The sequence below is a fragment of the Neolamprologus multifasciatus genome, chromosome 9 (genome assembly GCF_963576455.1).
Source record: "Neolamprologus multifasciatus chromosome 9, fNeoMul1.2, whole genome shotgun sequence".
Classification (NCBI taxonomy): Eukaryota; Metazoa; Chordata; class Actinopteri; order Cichliformes; family Cichlidae; genus Neolamprologus; species Neolamprologus multifasciatus.
This window is the reverse complement of record NC_140447.1, coordinates 14,891,783-14,919,283: the sequence shown is the minus strand read 5'-3', so window position 1 is coordinate 14,919,283 and position 27,501 is coordinate 14,891,783. Positions and strand designations below refer to the sequence as shown.

The 27,501-nt window shown below is 39.3% G+C and overlaps 1 protein-coding gene and 1 long non-coding RNA gene across 3 annotated transcripts in view; both read right to left on the bottom strand.

The window, feature by feature from the left end:
* cntnap2a (contactin associated protein 2a) overlaps window positions 1-27,501 on the bottom strand; it is a 389,684-nt gene that overhangs the window by 304,367 nt on the left and 57,816 nt on the right. The window lies entirely within an intron of this gene.
* On the bottom strand, window positions 4,774-16,820 carry LOC146511272 (uncharacterized). The gene is made up of 2 exons (XR_014876199.1): window positions 6,812-16,820; window positions 4,774-6,767 (listed from the first exon to the last, which is right to left on the bottom strand). It is a non-coding gene; the product is annotated as an uncharacterized LOC146511272 (long non-coding RNA).

The window sequence follows — 27,501 nt, the reverse complement described above, 5'->3', positions numbered from 1 at the left end:
GAATGCAAAACCTTCCATGGCCACAGATGCAAAATTGAGGATGTGTAAACTGCGCTCATGGTTATGAAAGTGGTGACTTTCTTTAGACATACGGCATAGGCTTTTGAGTAAAAAGGACAATACATACGCTGAATACATACAATGCAAAATCAATTATAAGAATAATCTACCCTTAAATCCAGATAAATTAAACTTACACGGCAGTGCAGTTTTCAAAGTGCTCCATTTCTTGTTCTCTGAAGAACAAAATGATTTGCAAACCCATGAGCAAGGATAATGAATTAATAGCACTGCCTATAAGAATATGGATTCTGATTCATAACCATAGCTCGTTTTTTTCAGCTGACTCTTAGGTAGTTCTATAAGAGTCAGTGTAAAGGGCTCACAATTACCGGCCCTCCACACACTGCGCACAAATGCATCATGGAGCTGCACTTTTCCCCAGAGATGGATTATGCTACTACTTTATTGTGAGACAAAGGGAAGGAGAGACCTGGAGGTAAAGACAGGAAGGCAGATGGTTATACATACAGTATATATACCAGGAGAAAGAGGAAAATCTAAGCCTCAAGCTGCAAATGAGACACGTACAGAACATCAAGTGCTAGCGGGAAAAAAACCACACTCCAAATGACAACTTTAAGTGCTATCTGAAGCGCTTCGAAAAAACAAGAGCATTGTGAAATGAGTCACTCCAGACAGTAGTTCTCAGCTTGCCCGCATTAAATGTGCTTTCAAGGTAAAAACAAGCATGGCAATAAATATGGACAAAAAGAGAAACATGGAGCACTCAAGTTTAGGAGGAATCTATCTGAAGTGGGGGAAAAAAATCTCACTTTTCTTTGTCATCTTTGTGTTCCTGCTGAACTTTCCTGCCTCAGTACTCTTTTTTGCAACATCTTTAGAAATTATTGATTTATTCTTTTGCCCATGAACCATGATTTTACCTTTTAATCCTTTATGAACACACCCTGCCCTATATAAAATAGATTATTTAAGTTCAATTATGTTTTAAACAGAGAGTTAACATTTGCATATTTATTTCTTTTAATTAGACCTTAGATTGCATTAAGACAGACTGTAAGTTCACTAATTATACAGTTCATTAAAAAATTGCAATGGTGACTATAAAAATATGAGAATTGCATACAGGAAAGTTGGGTAACACATACAAAAAGAAAACCCATAATGCACCTGTTGAGCAAATCAACAGCTCAAATTTAGCCACCAAATCTTACAAACTAACTTTTTCAAGGTATTCATTTATCTAGACAAAATATCACTTAACAAAATATCAAAAAGACTCCGTTGGCTTTTTAAGAAATTATCAGTCTGCACATACAATAATATTTTTATTTCATTTTATCCAGTGGCAGTGCATTGTTCACGTGGTTGTCTCTTGGCCAGCTGTGAAATTGGATGGAAAAAAAGGTCAGATTTACACCTGACACCTTAAAAAGTTTGCTGAACCCCACAAATATGACAACTATGGCTGACTTACTCTGCTGCCTCCCTTGGGATTTAAACTACCAACCGCTAGGTCAATGCACGGTCTTTTACTCTTTGTGTGGCAGTGTGCCTTGTGCGCACATTTTTTTTTTTTTGTTTTTTTAGAAGCACAGTCATCAAACTGGAAGTTGCTCAAGGCCTCACCCCAGGCAGGGAACAATATTCAGGTATAAGGATGCCAGTGGCATAAACAACAAGCTACACAGACATATATTATATGCCCAACATGTAACCACACACACCCACATACTTGTATGTGGACTTATACACAGACAGCAATGAAAATATCCAAGGATTACTATGCACAGGCATACTAATCCACAGATGGGTTCATTTCATTTATTTTTTTGTCCAAAAATGGCACATACGAGAAAACACACACGCCAACAAACAATATGCTGGTATACCCCCTCAATGCACACACACACACACACACACACACATAAGAGGCACAAATGCCTGTTTAGCAGTCAGTCCAAACTGTGCTGGGAGTCTCTTACTTTCCATATGACCTTTTGTCACTTTGCCAGTGACATTTTAAATATGCTCTTGCGCACCTTTGTCAGCAGTCTTGTCTGCTGGGTGCTAAACAAAGCAGAGCTGCTGAAGGAAAATACGAGGAAAGCGAGCATGAGAAAGACAGAAGATGGAGAAACTGAAAGAGATAAATAAAAAAGACCCCAATGAGAGGCTGGGTCATGGCTGAGAGCGAGCGTAGATAAGGACTGGTAAAGCAGCAGATGAGGAAAAAGTGAGCTAAAGTAGTATGCAAGGAGGCCAAGATAAACAGAGAGACAATTTAGACTAAAGAAGACCAGGGAAGAGAAAGATAGCTACAAAGTGAGACAGACATATAAGAAAGACAGGCTGAAAAAAAAGTGATGAAATGTAAAACGTAAAAAAAAAATAGAGCAAAATGGCAAAAGGTGTGAAAAAAAAATAAAAAGGCAGATGGTAAGAGCCATGAAGGGCTGATAACAGGAAGTAGCCAAGAGCAGAAACTCGGAAAAGGGCAAGGTGGGAAGAGAAAAAGCGTAAAGAGTGAGTGCAGGGGGGAAAAAAAGATAAGAGGGTGAAAATAAAAGAGCAAGGGACAGGTTGTGTCGCTTTGGAAATTACAGCCGTCTATGGTGGAAATGTCACAGATATGTGAAGGCACATTTCGGAGCTGTGATAATATGTGAGCACCATTCATCTTCAGCCAGAGGGTCTAGTAGGATCAATAAAGTCTTAGTATTAATAGGGACCCCTCTGCTGCATTAATAAGACAAACTAGTGCCAGCAGCATTCGCTGGCATAAAAGACATGTCCACTTTTCTATTCGTGAATAGAAAAGATGCCATGTTGAGAGTAGGACACATTGTCCTTTAACCTAAAGGTCTGAGAAAAGCCCAATGGCCAGGTTCAATAACAAAAATATACGAATGTGTATTAACTTACACTTTAAATGAACTGACAGCCACTACTGGATCGAAGCTATGTATTGATGTAATGGCCTCCTTTACCCTGGAGCTCATTGCATGCAGGCGGAAGTGGGGTTATGAGGAAGAATGAATTATAAAGGTCAGGAGAGAGTTCGCTCCTCTGTCAGCGCCTGTGTAGTCACTCTGTCACAGATCACAGGTCGGTGTGTAATTCTTTTCTTTTGAAAGAACTTCCCGTGCCCTTCCACAAAGTTAATCATGTAGGGTTCAAGAGATATACTCCCGCCAGAAACTTATAACACAAAGATCAAGCATCTGATCAGTACATCAAAGGTGAGCTTCACAGCTTCTATGGAATCTTTTTAACCTGTCTGGCTACTCGGTGCCTTCTTTGATTCTGACTTTAACTTCAATAATAACAAGACAAAGGTTCAAACTAAGCAGTATAGAATTTTCACATTGTGTTAAAAAGCCTGAATCGTTCCAATTAATAGGGGTGCAACGAAACACAAAATTCACGGTTCGGTTCGATTCAATACTTTGGTGTCACGGTTCGATTTTTTTTCGATACAAAAAAAAAATGTTCATGCCTTTTTAATTTGTCATTTATTAAAATTATAAATATATATTTTAACTCAAAAGTACAGTTTTTAAATGTAATGTTGCTGAAACAACAAAGTAATAAAAAAATAAATCTATCTGATCGAGAAATCACTCATCTTTGGAAAAGAGAGTTTATTACAGAGAAATGGCTCTTTCCAAAATAAAAGCTATACTATATGCTTCTTCTGGGGTATACTCTCAGCAGCATATTAAACATATCAGGTCCCCATAAGGAGAATCATGTGCTAACGGCTGTCTAAATGACTCGGGTAAGTTTGTAGCATGCGTGCTTGTTGTTTTTGTCTGCTTCCACTTGTCTTTGCACTAGGATGATGTCGGCGTAAATGTGCAGTCATATTCATTCTGTTCCCACTAGTGCTGTCAGCGTTAATCTGAAATGACGTTAACGCCACAACACGGCAAATCTCCGTTAACCAGCTACCGCGGATCGCCCCGTGCGTGGGCCTGGATGGCCAACACGTTAACGAGCTAACTGCGCTAACCACTAGTTCTCACCAATGTTATTTAGCATTGCGGCACATCCGACATACTCTTTTACTTTTGTCCATGACGCGCTTACCTTCAGGGTCATACCTCACACGAAAACCAAAATAGTTCCAAACGCCACATCTGAATGAGGGTGGGGGAGGTTCAATTTGCCATATTGCAAAGAGAGCTCAACTTCTGTCTCGCTAGCTTGCCCTGCTCTCAGTGAATCTGTGTTCAACTACTCCGCCTATGCTGCACTGTCGAGCGTAGATCCACTGAGCGCTCAACATAGACAGCATCGTCAGAAGGAAAGTTGATAAAATAAATTAAAAATTTTGTATTGTTCGATACATATGCCTACCGAACTGAAAGCACTGTATCGAACGGTTCAATATCAATACCAGTATCGTTGCACCCCTACCAATTAACCATCAACCACTTTTTTTGCATTTTTTTCTTTGATATTTTGACATTTCCCACGAGCTTATTCTCCATCTTGAGAAAATATATATCACTTCATCCCAGGAATGCGCAGGCCAGCTTTGGATTCCTTCTGAGTTTGTTGAAGGTGCTGAGCTGGTGCTTTCAGGCATGCTGAGAGATGTAGTCCCCGTGGCATGCCCTTAGCCTGCCCTGGGGTCTTCTCCCACTTGGCACTGCCTGTTACACTCCCAGAGGAAGAGTCTGAAGGATGAGAATAACGACCTCTTATTGATCTCTTGTCACAGTTTCATTTTACATGAACATGGGTAATCTAATTATCCTAACCTTTTGGCTGTAGGCTTAATTAAATTAATAATAATGCATTTAAAACAAAAACACTCTTTTCTATTCAAATAAAGGACAGCTTACTGCTGGACTCGCTTCAAGCTACCTTCTAAAACGCTGTAAAAAAAAATGTGTTTTTTAAATATTCTCATAATTATTTTATTATAAAGCTGGAATACTGAACACCCTGGTTGCTGGAACCACATGTGAGATTCTTATTAATTGTCATTATCTACTGTATCAAAGCATCATGCCAAAATAGGCCATGTAGCCTATGCATAAGTCCAATATGCAGTGGGCATGAAAAAGAATGAACTATTTCCAATATGAAATTAAAAGCAGACAAATCCTGATTTCAAAGGGGAAGATTTTTTACATTTCCAGCGACATCAAGTTCCACTAATAGGGTGTTTCTGCAGATCACTAAAGCTTTGATAGATAAAAACTTAAATGAGTTCTTTTTAAAAGGGATTCAAAGACTTTGATCCCTTTATTTTAAAACTGTGATCACATCAGCCTCAAACCTCTTACTGTTCTGGGAATCAAAGCGATACCTTACGTCCATTGTGTCAGTCTTTAAAGCTGCAATTCATCAATTTAAAAGCTCAAAACCAACATCCGAGAGATAAGACAAATTCATATGCGTACTTGCATTACTGTTCCACAGATATTCACTTGGGCACACAGATTAGGCAGTGACATTCACACAGCAAAAGAGCTTCATTATCAGTAGCACAAGTAACTAACTTAGTAAAGTTAAGCTTCATTTACTCTCCGTGAAGCAACACATCAGGACATTTTCATCACACCGATATAACACAACACATTCTTGTGAATATGCTGGTTTGCACATAGCTATTAGGACTATATACATTTACTGAGGCGCATTCACACAATTCAGCTGTGCACATTCTCATAATACACACTGTTATGGAGTAGAAATAGACCCCGGCAGTCCAGAGGGGGAGCCAGTAATGAGAGAGGGAGCAGGGGGACACAAGTTTGGAGTGTGTGAAGCAAGTAAAGTTGGTTCTTACTTCTGAGGCTGCAAAGCCCACATGGGGAAAGATGCCGTGTCATGAACAGCAGAGCTCTGAAGGAAATGTCAAATCACTGGTGTTTGAAGCTGGGGACATATGCATAGCTATGAGCGTAAATGACTGCATGCGCTTGTGTGCACGTCTGATAGAGAGACTCCAGATCTGCATGCCCAACTATGTGTGCCTGCAGTGTGTGTGTGCATGAATTGAGCTTACAGCTACATACTTGAGCGTGTAAGTGGTTGATCTGAGGGCATGGTTTAATCAAAGGCACTTTGATCACTTCATGGGAACTCGGACGGACACACGCACGCACTGCATGTACACATGTACACGTGCACGAAAGCAACGGAATAATGGAAAAGCAATAACACTGGGGGGGCTCGTGTAATGGTAGCTAAATTTAATCCCATGACAGCTCCCCACTCAAGTGGAGGAAAATCAATCAATGCAAATCAAGGCCCAAATTGCCACAGTCAAATGTTCAATGACTGGCAGGCCCGACGCGAGAATTTCCATGAGGCCAGTGAAGTCTGCTTCTGTCCCATTCTGTCTGCTTTTGCTTCCTAGAGATAAGCACGTTAGTTCCTACTCCCAGCATTCATTTCCCATGGCTTCAAAAGTATCTGGTCAACAATATTTTTTACAATCCAACAAATTTTCCTTTTTGATATTATTTTACTATAAAACTTCTTCCAATATGGCTTCTTTGATTTCCTTTGTAATGATAGTCAGTGTTTTTGGGGTGTTGTTTTCTTTTTCTTCTCAGTCTGCAGGTGATTTCCACAAAGGTAGGTGAAATGTTGGCCTTGACACCTCTTTACTCAACAACACTTTTTCATTCCTGTTTATGTCCTGCTGTGTTTGTATTGCCACCAAATGCATCTCAGGTTTTATCGCTCTTCCCACCTGTCCTCTCGTTTTCCTTCTGACTCTGAGAAAGACAAAACGAAAACGCCTTTGGATCATTTCCTGCACACAGCCAAAGTTTTTTGCTCAAATATCTTTGGCTCCATTTATGTAAATACCGGGCTGTATTTGATTTCTTAAGCACACCTTCATCTCTTTCATCTCCGTTCTAATTTTATGGTACCCTCACTGACAATTTCTGTAATTATCTTTTGTCTCTGGAAGTGATGGCATTTTATACTGGTGGATTCCAGCAGGAAAAGTGAACTGTGATTTATCACATGATAGAGAAGATGACAATAATCAAGCAAAGGTCTCGGTGTCTTGTAATATGAAAGCCACATCGATATTCCAAGGGGGAGGTGGGTAATAAAAGAATTCAATGTCCCCCCGTAACTTAACTCTAATGTCTGTGATGTGTCCTATCAGTGACTCAGACTTCCTGTTTACTTCTAGATTCAGCTGACAACAGAGAGTTCAGCGTAGAGTAAGTGAAGTGAGAGTGAAAGGGAAGCAGGAATGTGTGGTAGTGGCAGTTCAGCGTGGTTTTATAGTACTGGAAACAGTCAGCATCACAAGACAAGCACAGCAGCTTTCATCTGGAAAAGTGAATGCAACTGTGTGAGCACAGCGGGATGGGGATCTAGGAATATGTCCACGGGGAAAAAAAAAGACATATGCCTTGTGCACACACACACACACACACACACACACACACACACACACACACACACACACACACACACAAACATAAATATATGCACATTCCTTCAAATTCTTAAGTGATGTATATTTCATAAACCTGTCCATTCTTCATTCATTCAGCCGTGATGAATATTCCATGAGGAGATAAAAGAGAGGGGGTGGGTTTGCCCTGCTACATCACCTCAATGATGTAATTCACTGACACAATCACAATACTGGCCCAATGAACACCACGTACTGGCACAATAACTGCGCCGATATGTGCACTTTCTGTCAGTGTGCTTTGCTTTCTCCTTCACATCGTTCATTTGGATGTGTGCCTTCAGATTTAGTGAACCGCCGAGTGCCAAAACAAGAGCATTTGCATTGTCGGGCGTGTATTTGCCTCAATCTGCAAAATCAACTTCTGAGAGGGTTTCAAGAAAGGCACTCGAAGCAATTTAAATAATTTGTCTAAATGAACCACGTACAGGGCTGACAGGTCATTTAAGGACTTGCTGATACTCAGTGATTCATGCATGCACAAACAAGCACTTTGTGTAAGGGCAAGGGCATAAGGTGTTTTTATATGCTTGTATGTTTTTCCCCTACTTTCTGTATGGATATATTACTATACTATATATATAAATAAATAAATAAATATATAAATATTTATTTATTTTTAAAAGTATTTAAAGTATGTGTCTTCTTTTAAAGACACACCAATATTTTCTATGTGTGTCTGCATGTTTGTGGTTTTGTTCTTATCAAGTTTAACTGGTTATTTGTTTGTTTTAATTATTATTTTATTGAATTGTATTTCCTCATGTGGGTTTCACTTATTGGTTTAAGAATTTATTCTACAGTGCTGTGCAGAAGTCTCAAAGCACTCCTAATTTCTTCATATTTTGCTGGGGAAATGCTAAAAAGGCACACTGCAACATGCAGCTACACATGGAAATATATTAATTAAGGCAAAAACAGTTTGTACAACTCTAAGAAGCTTGAAAGTCACCAACATTATTCTTCAACCCAGCCTGAACTCTCCTAGGAAAACTTTGTATTTTGTAATACTGCAAGGTATTAACCTTAATAACCTTACAACACCTTAAGGTGAATTGGCTCTACATAAATAAAACTGCATTAAGTTGAATTTAATTTCTTTAAGCAATCTTCAGGAATAGTTCTCCAGGCTTCTTGACGGACATTTAAATCTCTGTCTTTTCTCGGTCAAGATGATCCCGCACTGTTTCGATAATGTTGAGTTCTGGCAAGGCCGATCCATGAGTGAGTGTTCCATTGTGTGCTTTCCTAGCCAGGTATGCTTTTACTGCACTGACAGTCTGTTTGGGATCATTGTCATGCTGAAAAATTAAGAAATTTTCTGCGTTCACAGTTCCATCCATTTTGACAAGATTGCTAACACCAATGCCTGAAATGCAGCTTCAACAACTGGATTTTTTAAACTATTGTTGTTGTTTTTAGTTAGTTTTAGGGGTGATTGATGTGTTTTAACTATTTTATGAATGCACTTGTCTGTCTGTTGATTTAGTTTTGCATGTGTGCTACAGTCTCTGTAGTGGTGTTTGCCGTGTGCAGCACGTTGTCCCTCCACCTGGAGTGAAATGTGCTATATAAATAAAGTTTTGCTTGTTGCTAAGAGATTAATAGAGAGCCATGAATTTATAAAGTAGTAAAGTAAGGGATTACTATTGCAAAAAAGGTAATTAGATTACTTTTACTTTCAAGTAAGCACGCTGCGTTACTCCGTTACTAAAACTGTGTTTTTTTTGCGAGAGTGTCTCATGACAATGGCATAAGCGAGTGCGACATTCGTGGCAACAGCTGTGTGCAGATCAAAAATAGATAATATAACGAGTGCGGGAGAGAGTATGAGCGTGCAGCGTTTAAAGTGTGGAAGTACTGACCTTACTTTGAGTTTGATTCCGTAAAAAGTAACAAAAACATTAGTGTCCGCTGCTGCTCACTGCGTGGGAAGAAAACTTCTTTTTACAGTGAATAAACCCCTAAACGTCTGAGCAAGCACCAAATACGCTGCCGCTGGAATGTGAAATTGACAGAGAAACTGCCGTATCCTTCCACTGACCGCTGCAGCACACCTGCACCAGGGCAAACCTCCGCCTGCCCCACTCCTGCTATACAGGTGAAAATAGAGCAACATGACTGCTGAGTCTTTGATTTTATTTATTTTCTGCTGTGTTTTACATGCATCTATTTGAAAGAGTGAGTGTAAACAAAAAAAATGTTTTTATTTTATGTGCTCGAATGTGCAGAAAATAGGTTTAAATGTTAAACAAATTTCTTCCAGTCAGTGAATGTTGCATATAATTTAATGTTTGCTTGATGCATAAAGTTAAAAGATTAAAACTAATAAAACAAGTTTAAAAAAGTAGAATTGGGCTGAAAGATCTATTGCTTTATTACCTATTTAGGGGATAAATCATGTTTTAAACTAAGTAACTAATTACTTTTGAAAATAAGTAATCAGTAACAGGATTACTTTTTCTGGGAAGTAATCAGTAATTATTTACTGATTACTTTTTTCAAGTAACTTGACCAACACTGACTGGAACAATTCTCAGAGTAATCTGAGAAGATCCCAAAGTTGGTGACTTTTGTCTTTATCCTGTCTCTCGGACACTTCACAAACACCCTCTCTGACTAAATTAGCAAGTCCACAATTACACACTTACAAAACACTTTGTGTCCTCTTTGTATTCATGCACTTTAATGTGTCAATCAAATCTGAAAAGGCTACTAAACATTGTAGCTGCTAACCTGTTCCTCTGCTGCTTCTCCTAACCACTGTAGATACAGAAGTGTTGAGCTTCCCAAAATGGAAAGAAACACCAGAGCTAACAAGAGAATTTTTTTCTGAGTATGCCATAGAGGCCGTGGAGAACATAACAAGAACACACATAACAAGAACACACAAAAAAGTGTTACAAAGAGAGAACAAGACAAAGTGAAAAACAGGAGGCAGCTCATTTGTTTGCATGTGGGGTGTTAAGAAGGCTTCGCATAAAAAACGAATGAAATGTGTCACTACACTCACTGTATATAAGACGGAGCACAATAGCACAGTGTGGAGTACCAAGGGCACGATCGTGTATCAGTGTATGCTGCTGTTTCCTCCCTCATTGATCCTCCAGTGCGGGTTTAACAAAAGTATTGATTACAAATTGAGACTTACTGTGCCTCTGTACTGCTTATCACTACAGGTCAAGAGGGCTTTCTGTCAATTAAATTATGGTACAGCCAATAGAAAAAGGACCGTTTTCTTTGATTTACACACCTGCTTTGTCTTAACCTCGTTCAGGCAGTAGGAATCTCACAATGCACCATGTATACTGGAAATGAGTAACTAGTCAGCTAATAGGAAAAGTAATAGAGAATATGCCCCTTTTTTACAATACAAGCAAATGTTTTAAGCTAATATAAGTCAAAGAAATTTTTGAGCTAACTCTCAAAAGATGGAGAGAAAGTCAACACTTTCATCCCTGAATGCTGTATTTGCTTATAGTACTTATAATACTTAATATACTACACTACTCTAGGCTTAGGCTTTTAGGTACTGTTAGCATTTCAATTAGGTACTTGTTGGTATAGTGTTTCACAACATTTGAATTAATAATTTTAAATTCATGGTTAACAAACATTTTTTCCAAAGTAAAGTTCACTCACTTCCCACCATTTACAACCAAGAGAAATGTTAGCCTTAGATTCAAAACTGGAAATATGTGCTGACAGCTAGCCTAGCTCTTTCCAAAGGTAAACCTGTGGTCATTGCAGAAGCACCTTTACATTCACCATCACCATCACCAGATATGAGAGGGGAATCAGTCTTCTCCCAAAACTCTTTACTGACAAGCGCCTAAGACCACGGTTGGAAGGTCCAAATCTATGTCGACTTAAATACTAATTCAATTACATTTCGGCACCAGTATACATGCTGCACATCTACGCAGCTCAGAGGTTGAGTAACCACAGAGTATTTGCATGGCTTTTTGCCCACATAGCGTGGATGAATGGATCCAATGTCCTGCTGTAAGACTTTCCTCTCTCCCTGCAATCCAAGTAGGTAATTGAGGGCTAATTGAGCGTATCGTCAGGGAAGAAAAACAACATAAGCAAATGAAAACACAAAACAACATCAGAGGCCTGTTCAACATTCAACAGATTTCACACCTGTCAGCAAACAACTGTCAGTGTCCATCATGAGACTGCCTCTGTCTCCCCGGCCAAAGCCGATATGACAGCCTTAGTTTAGACTGCCAGATTCTGTCTCTCTGCTCTCCTCGTCAAGCTCCCATATTCATTATTTCCTGTATGTCTTTCTTTCATCGCTTTTTATGTCTCCTTCTTTGTATTCTCCTGCTTATGATTGCCTTGTTTCATTTCCACTTCCTCAAATTCCCCTCTGTTATCTGATTCTTTCAGCCTCACTTGGTCATATTCTTCTTCTTTTTTTTTAAACTCATCTGTCTCTTTTGTTTTCTCTTCTCATTTCTGTATGCACGTCACCACGGTGGTGGCTGAAGTAACACAACAGAACAAGTGAAAGAAGAAAAAGGGGGTAATAGTAATTCACTGGAGGAGGAGGAAAAAGAAAGTGCTTATTTCTACCTCTGTTTCCTTGTATCAATCTTATTGCCCAGCTGGATTACATATAATATATGCACACCCACAGAGCTGCTCTGAGACAAAAAAAGGCTGAGGAGACAGACAGAGAAAGAGACATATGGAAAGAAGGTACAGGGGAGGTGGGAGAAAAGGGGGACAAGAAGAGACAGACGAGTCAGGGTTCAGTCCTCTTATAGTTACTCTGAAGTTATTCTGTGTGAGAGCACAATTCTGCCGCATTACTTATTTTGTCTTTCTCGTCTGTCTACCCCACTCACACATACTCGCAAAACTCCTCTTATCAACATTAAAGTACAATGCCAATTGCCATGGGAATGAACCAGTGGGATTTCACTCACTCTTTACAGAGGCACCCAAGATTGACCTGCCAAGCAAAAATTATAGCCCACTGATATGGGAGGCGACACAACATGGAGAATTAGATCCGTGACCAAAACCAGTTTGACTGAGATAACGCACTAGTAAAACATCAAGGGACTACCATTCCAGCACGAGGCAATTTTTCTCCCAGAAGAAAATCAAACTGCATACTGATGGAAGAGTTTGTATGACATATCTTAGTGGTTCAGACACTTATATTAATAATCTGTCTCACTGACAAATATGGTCTTTGATCTGCTTCAGACAAAAAAATGGGCGTAAAAAAAAAAAGGAAAAAGCAGAGCCGAAAGTCCCGTCAATCTTATTGCACAACAGTGAGGTGTTCAAAGGGCTTCATTGTGTTTCTTTCACAAGAAATCCACGAGATGGAGAGAGACTACTTGGGACTGAGTCAGAATTTTGACCTCTGTCACACGGCTTTCTCAACAAGCCTCTGAGTCTCACGCTGTTGTTTGCGGTAAAGATGTCCCATCGGTGTGATAAAAGTTTGAAATAAACATTTAACTCATCTTTCATCAGCTTTAATCAAAGCGTAGTCATTTCATTCCTTCAGTATACATTATTCCGATATTAACCATGATAAACCCATGTTCCAGTGAACACTGGTTTCCCTCAGGATGGGAGTGCTGTCATATTTCCTGAGTATCATCATTGATGTGTTTAATGTGTATCTCTGGCTGTGTTGCTTTAATTAAGAGTTGATGCCAATAACAGTGTTAATGACTAAACATAACTGGCTGACAGCACTGATCGGTCTCAGAAACCTCTCTCCTGTCTTCCTACATAAAATGGTCCCTGAACACAACATTAACTGATATATAGCCTTGTTATTGTTGGAGCTCAATAGGAAAATAAAATTTGTATTATAATGACCTTGATAACATAACCACCTACATTTAGGGGCTTCAAGTACCACATGTGGCTTGAAAGCACTATTGCATACAATGGAGGCAATAGCAGCTGTCAGAAACTGCAGGGGCAGACTGATAAATCTCATATGCAAACTCTTAACCTAGTTGTTGTAGTTTCAACATTTATCAAGATGATATGTGCTAGAAAAGAATTTAAAACCCTTCTCCTCACATACAAAGCCCTTAACAATCATATTGTAAAGACCTCATAGGTCGTTATTATCCCAATCGCTCTCAGAGTGAAGTACTCACTTGTGGTAGTAGACGAAGAATGGGAAGCTATCACGCTTCTCTTCTGTGTGAATTAAAAGTTTAGTTTCACTCCACTTTTTGTCTTTACTCATCCATAGTTTATGTTATTCCCTCTCTGTCCTCACATTCCCAGGACGTATCTGCAGGTATCTCTACCTTCATATATGACTTCACCACATATAGATTGTAGCAGCTCCCCAACCTGCTGTGTTGTGTGTATACTCTTATTTTCCTTCCGTTTAAAGTGGGGTTTTCTCCCCGCTCTTGTTAAGTGCTAGCAAAAGAAAAATTGCTGGGTTTCACTCTATAATATTATGAAGTCTTAACCTTACCCTGAGGTGACTGTTGCTGTAGAATGGTGAGAAATCAAAAAGCTATCTTTATGTCAAGAATTGATGAAGGTACTATAAGCACTATATTTTCTGTATACTATGCCAAAAATGAATTTACAGATTGTAGGTATTTGTGCGTTGTTAGGCTGAAGTTGGTGCTACAGAGCTGCACATAAATTTTTCAGCCTTGATAGTCCCCAGAAGTTGCTGCATTCTAGCAACACCATGCTATTTGTACTCAGTAAATGACATTTAAACCCATGTTTTAGCCCTATTGCTTTTTAAAGTTCACATGAAATTGTAGGAACAATCATTTTAAAGGTCTTTATTTACCCTGCAGAAAGAAAAAAATCCCTAAATGTTTAGCAAACTGGCATTTTCCATGTGATCTGTTTAAAATGTTTATGTAAATGCCTTATCTAGCCTATGTTGCCATCAAAAAAAACCTGACAAGTTTACGTCGATAAATGGTATTTAATGTCTACAGTGGCCTGGAGATGTCGAGCACATGAAGCACATAGAAACAAGCACACTTGCAGAGAGAAACACACACAATCTTTGAAGCTACAGAAGAGCCGACTTGCAGTGAAACCGCTGTCGACATAATGAGAATGGAAAGCCCGGTTGAGAGCCCTCTATCCAACTGTCTGGTAGAAATGATAATAATGAAACAGTATTTGGGTCATGAGGAAGACTGAGACAGAGTAAGGGTGAAGAGGGCAGATTTACTTTATGAAGACTATTCTTCAAAGTTTGACAGCTGCAATCAACTTCGGAATTCGAGTATGTGTTGTTCAAAATATTTCCTTATTTTCCCAAAACACTGCCAGCCATCTTTTCACCACAGCGTTTCCCAGTATGCATGAGTAAAAACCCTCAACATAAGTGAGGTGATTCTTTGAGAAGAGATAACCTGTCTGGACGTGCACATGCACAGTACGTGTGTGTTCGTTTGTGTCTTTGTACCACCTTCCACCCACAGGCTTACAGTCAATCCCACTTTGGCAGAGTAATGGCCCAGACCTGATTGAAGTTACCCTTCATTAGCAGGAGAACAACGTTAAAGCAGGGATACTTTGGATGAAAGTATTACGCTCTAATTCGGAAGGGCCGAGTTCTTTATCAAGTCATATATGTGAAGGAAAAGGTCTAATGGTTCCAATTGCTGGAAAATTACAGCTGTGATTCACACATCAAAAAGACTGATATTCCCCCGGCCTTCCTGCCTTAATGTGTCAAACTCTCTTTAGATCAAGTGTTAGGATAAGGTACATCTCTGAAACAACTTTCCAACCCTAATTTCAGCCCTTTGACAAACTCTGATCTCTCTCATCCTGACCTCTGTGTAAACACAGAAGTTTGTTTTACTGGATGCGGGAATTTCTCAATACCCCGTAAAGGGCACATAGGGTTGCGAAGTTGTACCAGTGCAATTTTACACTAGATAATGTTCTCTTGAGCTATTTTCTCCTTGTGCACGCAGCTCTATCAAGGCGGCCTAGCAACAAGCTTCAAACTTCATTTTAAAGCATCAAAATGTTCACTAGAAGCAAGTTCAGGCAACGAGATGCTAAAGGTATTCTTTTGTTTTATTAAGTAAAGGGCAATCTAAACACTCCGCTGTGGCAAGCCACTAATGGGTTTTATACTACAGCCCACCATGCTTTCTCCTTGTACAAGGACACACATACACATTAAAAAACCTTTGGCAAGTTTCTTTGAGTCCAAAAACTGCAAAGAGAAAGAACATATCCAGAGAAATTTTGCAACTGTTTAAGAGCTGAATGGAGAAATCACTGTTTCTTCCAAACTACAGTGCAGAGGAACTAGCACAAATACAATTGTTATCTCCCGAACAACAGGAGATGGAAAAGTATTTTAGAGCAATACTGACCTCCGGCTGTATTCTAAGATCCCCTGTCAGGAAATAAAATTATGAAACATTACAAACACTCAAAAAAAAAAAGGATCTTACTAATAGATGAGAACTGAGAAAACGCTTCTTTTCAAACGTCTCTTTCAACAAGATTTCAGAGTTTAAACTGTGCCAATTAGGCATGGTCTTTCTTCCCATGCTCAAGCACCTTTAAGTCCAGCGGGTGCTCATAAAGGCCTTGCCCCCGCTGTGTATGTGCTGCTGCAAGAACCTTGGGTTACAGGATGCAAGGTATGATGCAAGCCCCCTGCAAATGGATACTTGAAATCCAGTCTGGTTAAGAAGGTGCAGTGCAGTTACACAGTGTGTATGTGTGTGTGTGTTTTTCCATGCCTACCTGTGAGTGTGTGTGGGTGGGTGGGTGAGTGGGTGCATGTGTAAGTGTGTTGTAGAAAGCAAGGGGGATCAGAGGGGCAGGGAGACCAGAACACAGAGGAAGATTGATGAAAGCAAGTGCAAGAGATTCTCAGTGCAAGACAAAGAGATGGAAACAAACAGTGAGAAACGAGTGCTTTAGCAGGGAAACTGCAGGGTTAAAGTAGGAAACGGAGTCAAGCCAGTGCTGCTTTCGGCATGACATTCTTCAGCAGCATGTCTGGATTTACCCTCAAAAGGCTTTCTTCTAAACTCAAAACTTACCTTCCTTCCACCTTTATCTCCACAATCTCTCAACCTCCAGGCCTTTCCCGCTGTCTCTTTTGCAGTCTCTCCATCTGCATCTGTTTATCCCCCTCACTGTCTACATCTTAATGTCTCTCTCTTTCATCTTCGGTGTGCCTTTCTCAAGCTCTCTGTTTCAATCCTCACATCTGTTCCTTTCCCTAAACCAATTAAGTACTGTCTGCAATTACCCCTTTCACTTTGCATCTCCTGGTCTCAGTGAGCTTTGTGCATGTGCTAGATGTGCCACTTGGGGAGGGGGGGGGGGGGGTTCTCATATATATATATATATATATATATATATATATATATATATATATATGTATACGTATATATATATATATGTATACGTATATATATATATGTATACGTATATATACATATATATGTATACGTGTATATATATATATATATATATATATATATATATATATATATATATATATGTATATGTATATATATATATATATGTGTATATATGTATGTATATATATATATATATATATATATATATATATATATATATATATATATATGTATACGTATATATATATATATGTATACGTATATATATATATGTATACGTATACGTATATATATATATATATGTATACGTATATATATATAAAAAAAAATTTCTTTGTTGTTTTCTTTTGCACTCTGGAAACTCTCACAATCATTACCCTTTGCAGTAAGGTACATGCACACAATTAAAGTAGGGAATATGCAATGAGCTTGTACACACAGTCAGAGTGGGACAGTTTCTGAAGAAGCGGAGGAGCAACTCTTTGATATTTCAAAGATTTATTTTTTAGCCCTTTCTCAGTACATTTAAATGAACAGCAGCCTTCTCACTGAATACACTTATTAAACATGGCTCAAGTTTTAACAATGCTCCAAATACCCTTTGCCTTAAGCATCTTACAAAGAGTTGCTTGTTGAGTATACGAACCCTCTCTGCAGTGTGTTGCAGGTGCTTTAAACCATTTAAATTAATTCAGCTAGTTTGGCGTCCTCCTGCATCACACATCAAACTTTACAAAAAAACTTTAGAAGAGCTAAACCAGAAATTGTCTGGGATGTTGATCATTGCTGCATATGCAATGCAGGCAGATGCGTTGTGCATTTTAATTGTGCACCACTGTAAATGCTTTTGTGCCAACATTGAGCTGCTTTCAAATGCTACACCACCACTCTGAGCCCCTTTGGGAAGGATGGGGAAATGCGGAAAACTGTGGAGAGAGGAAGTAAAATGAATGAAGATGGAGAGGTGGTGTGAGAATGTAATTATGAGAGAAAAGTGTCACAGAGGCGGGATAAGAGAGGGGCTGAATGAGCCTTTAGTGAACAACCAAGGAGCTCTCCATGGTAATGAACTCAGAAATGACTAATGCAGCAGGGACTGGAGCTGTCTGTGGTAAAACATGTGACAGTTGCACTATGGCTCAAATAACAAAGATGCGGTAACAGTTACAGTAGCTTTGTTGCAGGCGGTTTAGCAGCAAGCTCACAGTACAGTTCGCAGCAGCAGTGGTAGTTATGCAAATGGTCACTGTTACAAAAAATGGAAATGGCACTGGCTGTAACAGGACCAATAGTGGGGGCAGTGCTGAAAAACTGCTGCACTTTTTTCTTTGCTTAAAAAGACTTAGACTCACTGGAATCACTGCTAAACATGTTTATTTTGTCAAATCTGTGAGTTTAAACTGGACAGCAGGAGCAACTATAAGCAACCATAGCACAGCTTCTGTAGAAAAAAAAGAAATCCAGCTGGATAATATGATATGATCTTTATCAGCAAACATTGCTTCCATATCACTGAAACTCTCTGCTCAAACATAAGTAACTCTATACTAGTTTAGCTCTAGAGCAATGCCAGTTTACCTATCTACACTGATGCCTTTAAAGTTGGGATTCACCTTTGGACAAAACATTGTATTTAACACTGTTCATCAAGCTATTGAAGTGATATTAATAAAATCTGAGTAAGACTGTTTTACAGAACATTAAAAAATATGCAACTCTGGTTATCTGGAAGCATTTCCCATTAAATTTTGATCCAGTGACTACATTATTGTGTGCCAGTACTGTATATATTCTACATGCTCTATAATGTCTTTATAAAAGATCTCTGTGCATGACTGTAGTGGTGAATGTAGGTAAAATGTTCTACTTTAAAAGAGCTATTTTGACTGAGGACTGTGTCCTATATCTGGGAAAGCTTCCCTTCTTCTGTGCCGCTCCTGTTGAGTTTCCTTTTCATTATACCCTGTCTCTTGTCAGCCTTTTTTCTGACCTCTGCTTTCTCCCCCTTCCTCATATCCTTCTAACTTTCCGGCCTGTTTATCTCTCACTGCTTGTATTTTTAGCCTTTGATCATTTTTCATGTTCACTCCCTCTCGAGCAGAGCATATTCTTGAAAAGTGATGAAGTCTAGACAGTAGTAATGAGATCCCTGTGACTCATTTCATCTAAACAGGGCACCCCATGAGATCCCCTCCACCTGCATGTGTCTGTGTGTCTGTAAAGAGACGTTTGAATCCTGGTGTGTCTGCAAAGGTGTGCAAGAATGTGTCAGTGTGAAGACGATGTACATGCATATTTGCACAGGTTGGTGCATAAGTGTGTATACGTATGTGTATGTGTTGCAGAGAGCATGTTAGTTTAACAGAAGAGGTGGTAAGCAGCTAGTACCTTGGAGAGCTTAGAAGGGTATCCATGCATTAAATTAAAACTGCCCTTTTTCACTTCCAACTGTCCATCATGGTGGATGGATTTAGAAAATCCGAACCATTTAAAGAACTCTGGGGAAAACGGACACACCCACATGCATTTTTATATACACTTCAGGTACCGAAGACCCCGTCACTCACCTTTCACACACACGAACACAATCCCAATTTCTCTCACATCATTAGGTGCAGCGCTTTGTCAATAATCAATCTCAACACCATGTAATTAGTCCCTATAGATTCTTTATTGAACACAATCAGGCAATAACTCAAAAACCGACATCAGCAATAAAGTCATATTTGCTGATTAAACATAGGGTGATGTAAACAGCTATAGACAATAGAACTTTTCTCAAAAATGGTAGGCACCAAAGAGTTTGAAGCAGATTTGCTAAGCAATCATTTAAAGTAGCGTTGCATTCTCCTGGGGGAAATCTGGAAGGAGGAGTCTTTGGAAATCTCTTACTCTCTCTGGAAACTGATTTATTTAGGCAGAATACCCACTGCCAAAGTCTTAACAAGACAATGTTTTTGTTGAAGATAAAACAGATTTCTGGTTGTTGTTTTTTTTTTTTTTAGATCAGTCGGACAAGTAATCTTTATGTTTTTAGTCGAATGATGGTGTTGATTAAGACTCTGATTTAATAGTTTATAGTTTTTTGCTCAGATGATTCACATCCTTCTACAGTGTAATTCATCCCATGATAACAAACATCCCATCAAAGCTCTGCAGTTGAGAGTACCAAATGAAGTTACGCAATGTTACAAAGTGCTTCGCAGTTTGCATAAAAGCTGCATGTTTAAAATGAGTCTGTGTTCCAGCATACAAACACGTATACAACAATACAGTCTTGCTTTCAATGCAACATACAAACATTAGATGTAAACAATGGCCAAAATGAAAGCTTAAGGAAAAGATAATCTGTAAAAATTAGTTTTCAGCAGTTTAAAAAAAAAATAAAAACGTTGTTAACCTTACAAGAATGTTAACAAAAAATGTTTTAAAGTTGATTTTGAACTGCTGCGTCAGATTGGCAACCTATCACCCTATGGTAGCTGGAATAGGCTCCACCCTCCAGCAACCCTGATAAGGATAAGGAGTAGAGAATGGCTGGATGGATGGATGGATTTTGAATTTCACTGAATTTCACTAATGGAGGGAAGTAAGAACTGGGCTGATGTGCCACTGCAAATTAATTATGATGGCCTTTAATGCTCTCTTATAAACAGGAGGGGTCTTTAATACAAAAATCATACTGTGTACCTCTGAACAACCTGATGTACATGAATTCAAACACAAAATACACAAAAACAGTCGCAGTTTTCTGACAGTCTAATCTTCTCCAACTGTTGCAGCTCAATAAGTGTTCCTGCATTGCTAAATTGAGGACATGCCTGTAGATAGAGACCGGCTCACACTTGTGCCCCAGCTCATCAATTTTGCATTAGGCTTCAGCCATGCTGCATGAGCTGGGCTGCAAAAAAAAAAAAGAACAACTGAAACAAACACCAAAGCACAAAACACACCAGCAGTAATGATGTAACTTTTGACACACTTTGCTGTGGAGAAAGTTGACAAGGGCAAGCCGAACTTCTGCTCGAGAACTGGCAAATATTTCAGATACTTAAAAATCAGAGATCAAAGTTCACTCAGGGGTTTCTACTAGATGTAAAATAGATACAGGTTGTGCTGTACAAAAACAACACCGGCTCTCACTGAGATATTTCTGCTTTCCCAACAGCACTCTAAGGCAAAATGACAGGAAATGACAGACAAGGAAGTTTTAAACTGTATATAATGTTGAATGGAGGGGTGATACTGGGATGTCAGAGAGTGAATTTAAACAAGAAATATAATAGCATTCACAAAATTCACTAAATGGTGTTTTAAATCTGCCTGCGCATTTCAGACCTGTGCTTTTGTTGTGTTCTTTGTCATTTAGTTTTTCCATTACTGTCCCCCCCGCACAGTAATGCCATATTGTATTTCTTTTATCTGCATTCAGCCACTGGTTTCCTAACCAGAAGACATATTATATATTTCTTCTTTGCACTTTACAAGTTGTATGCACCATCATTCTGTGTCAGTAAAGCTTGCCATAGATAGAAGAAGATGATGACAGCTCTGATGTCTCCTGTGAATACTAAGTCTGAGTCGCAAATCATCATACCTTAGCTTCAGGCACTACAAATTAATCTCGCAATGCCGCTCATCATGATAATAGAGAAAATAAATTACTCTCCCACCAAAACGTCACCAAGAATAAAAATTGACAGCTGTGAGACTTAAATATCAAAACTCCCTGCAGCTGTTTACCTCAGTCTAAAGGATTGGATTGTGATGACCCGAACATCCGAAGGGTCACGATGCTTTTGTGAGGTGCACAAGACAGAGAATGATTCATTTGATCAACACGTGTTAGGACGGTGTCAGATCTTTGCTCTGCATTTTAGAGCAATATGATTTTTTTTTTTTTTTTGGGGGGGGGGGGGGGAGAGGAGGGGGGTTACAACACTTAAATGAATATTCACACAGAAAAATCTTCCAAGCATCTTTCCGATTCTCACTACTTTCCTGGATCCGTGCTCATTCCCACCACCTATCTATGCTAAAGAGTTCTTTCTAAGGAGGAAATTTCAAGTCTATGTGTGCTTGCTATTCAATTACTTTATTGCCTCTTTTATAATGAGGCACAGTTCTAGAAAAGATAGCTTGAGAGAAAGGGTGCAAATGCAGTTTCCCTTGAGGGCACCTCTTTAATTGTATATTGGCCTGTGCTCTAAAAGATTTAGATAGGATCCATGGCTCGTTTCGCCTGCATATCTCTAAACTGCAAAGAAGTAAGGCTTTCTGTACCTTCTGCACTCTCCAAAGACGGCATTTTAACCCCACCAAATTTTGTCTCTGAGATCAAAGTCACACTTTCAGCAAAAAACACGCTGTGTAGCTCCTGCCTATATTGTGCTTTAGTGCAGTTGCAATAGAGGCAGCCGCTCTCCTCCCTCTCAAGCACCGGTAGTGGCTCAATTATGGTGTGACCACAATAGCCCGTGAATACCAATTTAAGGGGAGATCGGGGATACAGGGACGAGACTGGGAGGGGGGGGAGGTAGTGGGGAAGGGTGGGTCAGAAATATCGCTAGCCGTCAAAATCAAGAGCGACAGAAGCTTGGCCTGGTTTCCCCTCTCCGGTGCTGCTGTAATTCACCTTGCATCACCTCTATCTCATCCTACACTACGCTGCACTTCAATCTGCCACTATGACTCGTGCTCATCTTCCACCTTTCTCTCTTCTTTCGATATCTTTCTCAACTTCCCCTCCTCCCCGCCGCTCCCTTCTCCAACCCAAACCTCTCATTAGTGATTCATATGTAAATGATGCTTAAAATAATTATCTGACCTAGTGCCATCAGGTGGGATGAGGATGGAATCTGTGCCGGCACATTCTGAGATGCGTGCCCAGTGTGTGTAGGTTTGCGTCTGAGTGCGTACACGCTTATATGTGATCTAATCTGAATTCTCAGCAAAGGCGATGGTTTGTGTTGTGTATTTTCTCTGTTTATGCACGTGGACCCTCATCTCGCATCTCACTCGCACATACACACACAGAGTTGGTTTGCTCCACTTTCCCATCCTTCCTCCCCCATCAGCCTTCTCTGTGTCTCTCTATCCCTCTATCTGTAGGAGGGATGAGGTGACCATCTGTTGTTCAGTGAAGGCTTGAAAGGGATTGATGGGAAGAGAGAAAGTAAGAGTGGGGGAGAGCACGCAGTGCTGTGATTTTGTAATTGCAGTCAAAGCAGAAGTGAACTGAGGGGAATTGAGATGAGATATGGGGGCTGATAGTGTCACTGCAGTTGAAGGTAGAGAGGGATTAACAGGGATTGAAAGAAAGACAGAAAAAGAAAAAAAACGAGGGAGGAAAAGGTGCTATGATATTGTCATTGCAGTAAGGCAGACAGTGGCAGCCCCTTAGTCTTTGATTTATGTCTCCTTCACAGTGTGTTTGTGTCGGTGGGTGTGTGTGTGACGTGTGATTTATTGTTCGTTAACACTGAGGAATTAAACCTTGTATCCCACTGAGCTCTCCACATCAATTACCATCCCACGAATGGCCAGGCTTCGCCTCAGTTCACCTTTAATGAGCATAGGTGGAAACTGACACGCTTGCACACGCACACACACCCACATAGACATGACATGAAGTGATACATATACTTGTACACAAAAAGACATCTTTACTCAGATAGAAGTGCAAAGTTGCTACATAACTTGAGCAGTAATTGGACTGTACAATCAGGTTGTGCGAGTTGTCTGCGTTTGCATTGTATTTCGTAACAGGAGAACATCATGAGCACTTCTTGACCTCCAGGTGAACTTCACACACTGTCTCCCACTCCAAATAAACTGGATTAAATTAACTAGTTATCAAATATCACCCACTAAGGCACTGATTTCAAATACAGAGGGTTAAGGGTTTATCTGAGAGCCAATTAAATAAACATAACAAGGTAATGTAATGAACTGTTATTAGCAAAATGCTATTATCTCATTTACTTTAATTATGGCGCTACAGGTTTCAGAAAATTTCCTGACTATATGCAAAAAGTATCCAGATCGCAAATCAAGATTGATATAATTTGTGCTTTGATACCATGTTAATTAGATTTGATGTCAGAGCAGTTTGTTTGTGATTGAAGTAAATAGTGAAGGGGTGGAAAAAGATAGATAACAAAAGTGTTTTTGAAAAAAAAAAGAAGAAGAAGATAAAGTCCAAACCTAAATAAAAGATGGCATGGTACAATCTGAGACAGATATTTTATGTTTGAAAGCTGCACTGCAGTAAATGAGATGACATGATTGCCTTTCCTGTAAAAGAAAAAAGAAAAAAAGCCAGATGTGTTTGTCCTTCACCCTCGGGGCAAAGAGTAGTACTTTTCTTCAGTGGCTGCCACTGAGAAAAAAAACCAAAACATATTTACTCAGCATTCAGGCAACATACAAGTACTACACAGAGGGAGGTAAAGTGAAAGTGCTCATTTAAGAGGACACACAGTGGTGAGAACAAATAAAAGCATTATCTTCCTTTTAACGCGACGTCTGTGTTGATGTGCTTAGTAAGAATTACAGGCGAGCATTTCATTCATTTTAGAGAAAAGGAAGGATTTTCAGCCCTAATGTTGGAGCAACAGGGCACTTTGCATAAATTTCAGTCTAAATTTGTTTTGTTCCATTATTACTTTTATTATTACTCTTTTCTTATAGTTACATTAAACTCTAAGGATTTGTTTGTGTTAAAAAAAAAGGTGGTTTCATACTCGCAGATACAGAAATGGGGCACTACTGAGCCTTTTGTTGAAATGATTTGCTGTCACTTTGTAGTTCTAACCTCTTTTTCTCTAAAGGTGTACACATGCTGTGTTACACAGCAGCTGCATCCTAGATAAGTGGGTGGGGCAATAGGACAGTAGGGATGTAGGTCACTAAGCTTGGGAAATTTCACCTAACACACTAAAGAAAGAAAGAAAGAAAGATAGATAGATAGTACTAGTGCAGACAGGAAGGCAACTGTAACTCAGATAACCACACATTTCAAAAAAGGCATGTTGTCTGGTCTGACGAGTCTCCATTTTTGCTGTGACATTTGGACATTAGGGTCAGAATTTACTCCTGACCATTTCAAAATTTGTTGAGTGTACTCAAATGGCCTCTACAGCCACAAGATGTCAATTCTACAGGGCATCTTTGAGATTTGGTGGAATGGTACATTTGATCATGGCTGTGCAGCCATGTGCCTTGTATCTATGTTGTGAAGAGTTAAGGCATATGGGGGCCCAACCCTGTACTAGCAAGCTGTACAAAGTTGCTGGTGAGTGTAATTGATGATAATAATATAACATTGTTGAAAGACAAACTGAGGCGTGAAGTGAAAGAAAGATGAGAATAATTCTGCTTAGTGAGAAAGTACTTTTCATCTTCTTAGGCTCATTATCATTATCACTCTTTTTCTCATTTTCTGCCTCTCCATCTTTCTCTGTTAGTTTCCCAGCTCTTCTGAGACAACTAATTATATGTATCACTTTTCAGTGTAAGTTGTTAAAAAACAGTGCATCTGTACAAGTGTAAGAAGCTCAGCAGGACTTCTGCTCATTTTCGTTCACAAATGCCCACAACACACACAAACACACACACACAAACGCATACGAATGCACAGGGATGCATTTAAATTTTAGACAAACAAATACACTTTTGAAGTGTTTATAAGGCGACAGTGACAGTGAACGCCTGAGAGAAGAGCCAAAAAACAAAATTTTAAAAAACCCCACATAGAAACCAGTATAGTGAAAAATAAAAGAATGTAAGGACTGAATTTATGGCCAAATGAGTCACAGCCATGACAGCACATAAAATTTGAATGAAATGGTGTAAAAGTGGGATTTATAATGATACGATCAGGAGAAATAATAAATCAGAATTTTTGCCTGCTCAATTGTGGTGGGAATGAGGTCTGAAATTGCCAGAGCTAGGATGAAACACAAGGGTATAATAATTCAATATAGGAATCCATTCGATTTGTGCATTATGGTAGTGGTGTTGCTAGGTTTGCTCTCTGTGTTTGTTTGTTTGTGTATGCGACTTTTCTAGTTTTACCTTTGCAGGGACCAATTTGAGAAAATTAGGGCATTTATTAGTCCTGCCTTCTTCAAAAAGTCACAAAGTTCATTTTTCACCTGGGAAATAGTATCAACTGCACGTTGACATCTTTATTCTCGCAGCGTACATTAATTAACTGCCAGGTATGTTTCTGTCATTACTATTCACAGACTCTTTGATATCTTAGATGAGAATCATTTCTCTTTTGGATCTTTTTCTGTGTAGTACATGCTGTTGAAGCCTAACCTGCTAGAAACCTGCTTTCTAAGCTCTTACCCACCCCCACAATAACTGCTGTGTGTCCCTGAGAACAGCTTCGAACAAGCTTTTATCTTTCAATTATATGAAGAGTGGGGAAAACAGTCCAGCTATGTGAGACAAAGTTTACTTTGAGTTTCATAAGACTGACCACAGACTTCATTGAGAGCTATGCAAGATTTCAATTATTTCTTTCATTATCAAGACTACTGAGCATTTATTGAAGAAAAACTTCCTGAATGCCACAGGGGGAAAAAAGCATCAATAAGCTGGAATTTAATGTCACCAAGACGACATAGTCATAAATTATCAAGTCAGGTGCTTATGGTGATAATGATAGAAGTGAATGTGCATTATCTTACAATGAGACAAGCAGCAAACGTTGTAATTATTGTCAGGGTTGGAATGACTCAGCTCAATTTGACAGCATGATTAAAGATACATTGGGCCATTAATCACGAGCTGGTTCAGCTGGACTGGAGAAGTTCTTTGTGTGTTTGGCATGACAGTGCCAGCATGAAGCCAGGCAAACTAATGAAGTAGGTAAGACAAACCCTCGGGGTAACATTGTCTTATTCTACTGTGGCCTGGAGCTGAAAACCTCTGAGCAGAGACAGCAAAACAGAGCACACACAAACAATTACAGGGCCAAATAATGCATTACCTTCAGATGAACAACTCAGATGTCGAGTCTGTGACAACAAATCGCAACTGTATATTCACAGTGAGAGTGTTCTGCAAAAGAATATTTGACCTAAAAAAATAGTTCAATAGTTGCATGCACAAAAATACATAGCCTATATTCTCTATTTTTGTTCCCAACTATCAACTACTATGCGGTAAAATTCAGGGACTACTCACAAACTTGGCTAAGGTGCCAATTAATGGCACAGACTGCACAGAGGTGTGTACTGACAGACCACTGCATGTGGAGACCGAAACCACACAGAGACAAATTAAAGATTACTGGATATATGCTCTGCAATATGTTTCAGTCAATCAGTGTATAAGGCTTGTGAAGACTTCCTTTGTCTCCTGACTGTACACTTGCATTTTAAGGTTTATCGAAAAGGATCTTTGCTGAGAATTTACATGTGATTTTTTTATCTAACTGTACGTTAAAAGTGATTAGCGCTAGTATTTCTTCGCATCTATCCACGAACAAGTTTAAGCAGAAGAAGCTATTTGCTATGACGCTGTTATTCCCTGGAAATTATTTTGCATATGAGACATGCTGTACTTTAGCCAGGGGCAGACTTACTACTGCATGCCCCGCAGAATCCACACATAAGT